Below are 3767 nucleotides of genomic sequence, written 5' to 3' on the forward strand. Positions count from 1 at the left end.
TGTGCTCCAGCCCCTGCCCCAGCTCCACTGCCCTTCTCTGGACACGGTCCAGCCCCTCAGTGTCCTTCTGGAAGGGGACAAAACTGAAGCCAGTATCCAAGATGCAGCATCCCCAGTGCTCCCAGTACAGGGCGGATGATCCATGCCCTGGTGCTGCTGCCCACACCAGTGCTGGGACAAGCTAGGCTGAACAAAATGAACATCTCTGCTGCTGATGGCAGAAGACAAGCAATCCTCACAGTTGTATTCCAGTCCTATTTCATATGTATGATGAGAAGAAAATTCAAAAAATTACTGCAAAGAGAGCGCAGGCAAGTAACCAAGGACAACGAGAGGACTTTACATGGCAGGCCTGCTCCCAGTGCCAGCCCAGTGAGGACCAATTCAAGCCCCAGACGTACCCATACCTGCCTAAGCTCACCATCACTCAAATTTCTTCTCCACAGCAGATATGTCCCGTCAGCCAGTGGCCTTGACCACACATCCTGAGTCCACCACAGCATAATCAGCTCGACTCCAGATGCTGCAGCAAGCAGCTGAGATGTTTCTGGACCCCATCATCTGTTTTAGGATAGAAATGGGGCTTCCCTAGAATCCACTGGCCAGCTTGAGACTGAGCCAGCGTGCGTGTGTTTGTCCATCATGTTTGTATTTAACCCACATCCCTTTTACTGCAGAAGTGGCACCAGGAAAGCAGCGTGCAAGCCCAGGAGGACACCTCAGGTTTTAAGCATCTTTAACCTCGCTCACTCACATGTTAAGTAATAGTTGCTTCACTCCCAGACTTAACAGCAAGAGGCAGCGCTGTGACTGCGTTTGATCATCAGTATTTCACACTAATTCTTGTGGCAGGAAGATGAAGCTCTTGGATTTTGATAGCTTTCCACAAGGAGTATGGCACCGGCATTGTTTTGCCTGTTTATGGAGATGGAGTCTATAAAGGGACAATGGCCCTAGCAAAGAGCTCACAGGGGTGGGAAGGAAAGATAGCGGGTACCCTCAGCAAAGCACTGCAGCACAAGGCAGGTGGGTCCTGCTGACTCCGCAGCTCAGAGGCAAACATGGGAAACCAAGACAGACCCATCGTGCCCAAAGCCAGCTCTAGAGGCACAGGCCGACAACTGCCCTGCTAGAGACATCCACGAGCACGTGGCTTCCAGACACACTTCTGCGATGTTCTGCCAGCGAGAGCACTGCTAACTCAAAAAGCAGCCTCAAGTTAGGATAGCTGAGCATGCCGGGCTGACTGGTGTCTGGGATCTCTCTCCTCCAGGCTCTCCAGACACCCTTTCCAGATAACAAGCCCCCAGCTGCCCTTCTCTGGGGCTGGATCCTCACAGACTGGCCTCCTTCAACCCGCCACGATACGTAAGTCTTTTCTCCATCCACAGCTGCAACAGGGCAGAGAGACCTTTGTCGTTTTGCCATGCCTCAGCAGCTCAGCCCTGAGGCGAGGGACTGGCACTTACCGTACAGAACCCAAGATCTTCTCACCTCTAAGATTATATCCTGAGGCTCCCGTCCTCCTCCTCCTCCACACAGCCATGTAAAACACACCAGCCACTTGACCTCTGCAGGAATGTGTGACCAGTTAAAACAACTTTTTCCAGAGAAGTGGATGATCTGTTAACCCAAAGTTCATTGGCAAGAGACAACAAAAGGACAATATTCCAGCAGATCTCGGTACCTCAGTCTTGTCTGCAGCTTTCCACTCTTAATGCGTCCCTACAACTCCAACAAAGCCTCCTCTGCCACAGCATTTTACACCTTCTGGAGCTCTGAAACACACACTGGCCGAGGCAGTGTGGCAATACACAGGAGCTTCCTATTTCTGCAAGCTGTTTTAGGAGCTTCTCAACCCACTGGACGGGTCATCGTCAGCTGCAGGAACTCAGAGGTGTGCTCAACAGATGCTCCTTCAGCAGAGCTCAAGATATCAACACATTTAACTTTATTTCTTAAAAATACAGGTCAAGAAAATCAGTTGTGAAACCAGCCCTTTGGTTGACAAAGCAAAATACAGCAGAGTTTGAAACAAAACATCTAACTTTAAACATCTAATACCAGCATCCAAAGCTGTACTAGCAAATTATTCAGTGTCCCCGAGATGCTGGTTCATGGTTTTTAGCATTTCATCATCAATAAAAAACATGGGCTTGGGAAAAAACCAGCCGAACAGGAACGCACAAGCCTACGGTGCCTCTCTTGCCTGGACAGGGCTTGGTTTGGTGACTGAAGGTTGCAAAAAGGTCTCCCAGAATATGTGTATGTGCTTGGCCAAGAAGACTCTAAGAGCCTTTCTTCCTTTTCTCATTGCTAATTTTTTGTTGCTCAACAGGTATTTCACAGCAGCAAAGGCTTCGGCAACCTTCAATTATCGTGGAATCATAGACAAAGAATTAAGAAGTCCCAAATTCTCACTCCAGGTCAACTTGGTCCATTAGCCGCAACTGGTCACAATTCTACACTCATATTCACCATGAGTACAACAGTTACCTCGTTCTTGGGTTAATACGTGTAGAGCTCCTGCTATGAAACAAGCCTGAAGTGCTCTCAGCACTGAAGACTATATTGACCACATCAGACCCCAGTTACCTCAGGAACTGACCCTGGCAGAAAGCATAAAACCCCCTGAGATTTGTACTCGCCTGAAAAATATGTATAAATAATCAGAGAAGAATAAACTGCACCTCTGCTTTGGATCATGTAGCCCCTTGGAAAAGCCGGTCCGTTTGTCACCACTAAAGGCATGAAAATGGGTGCAGGATGTTCCTTGTGCAGCCAGACCTCTGGGGTTTTCTTTCACCAAAACCACGGTGCGAATTCCGCTCACTTCGAGGTATACTGTTTCCTAAACTGTTCTGGCAGTTCTCTGGGATTTTAACTAAACCTGCACAACCGACTCGTGATGAAACAAGAGGATTAAGTCCCTGGGACGAGGAACGATTTAGGATGAATCTCACGATTGCTACCCGTGATGATCCCACAAGCAGCTTCACTTTGGCTACATGTAAGAGAGCACCACAACCTGTTTTGGTCATTTATTAGATGACACCAGAGCATGTATCTCCATCACCTTTCAAGAGCATCTCTGCACTCAATTCCAAGCACGGACAACCTTCCCTTGTCCCCCACTGTTCCAAACCTGCCTGGAACACCCCAGACAGGACTGAAAACTTGGATCTGGTTAAAGCTGTCACCTCGTCCTCTTCTCAAGCTGCACTCTGAAGCGTGAAGACCACCCCACCGGCAGTCAGCTGCGCTTGACTCGTGGGCTCTTCTGTTCCTGCACTGCAAAGCTCCAGAAGCAGAAAAAGAACTTTCGCAACACTTGGCCTTTAAATCTGCAGTCAAAAATTAACAAGCCACACAGATTTATGCAGCGCACTCTGCCAGGCTGTATTTACACCGACAGTCACTTTAGAGCCCCTTCAGCTCCTGGAAGAGTGCTTCAAAGGGTGCTGTGGGGTACGGGGAGGAAGGGCACTAACAAAACTCTCTGGCTCTCCCCAGCTGGGTCCTCTGATTTTCCTGAAACACTTGCTCTCAGTCTGGAAACAAAGCCTTGACACTGAGAACACAAACAATCCACTCAGTTTAATACTGAACGGTCCCAGCACAGCTGATTTGGGGGGGTGCTCCTCTGCTTGAATGCAGTTTCCCCTCACAGAGCCACCTCCACACAACCCCCACCTCACCTCCGCACACAGAGACATGCCCTGCAGACAGGGGCTGCACAGCTCAGACCTGGGCACTGCTGTCCCTTG

The sequence above is a fragment of the Buceros rhinoceros genome, unplaced genomic scaffold, assembly GCF_000710305.1.
Source record: "Buceros rhinoceros silvestris isolate BGI_N320 unplaced genomic scaffold, ASM71030v1 scaffold22543, whole genome shotgun sequence".
Taxonomy (NCBI): domain Eukaryota; kingdom Metazoa; phylum Chordata; class Aves; order Bucerotiformes; family Bucerotidae; genus Buceros; species Buceros rhinoceros.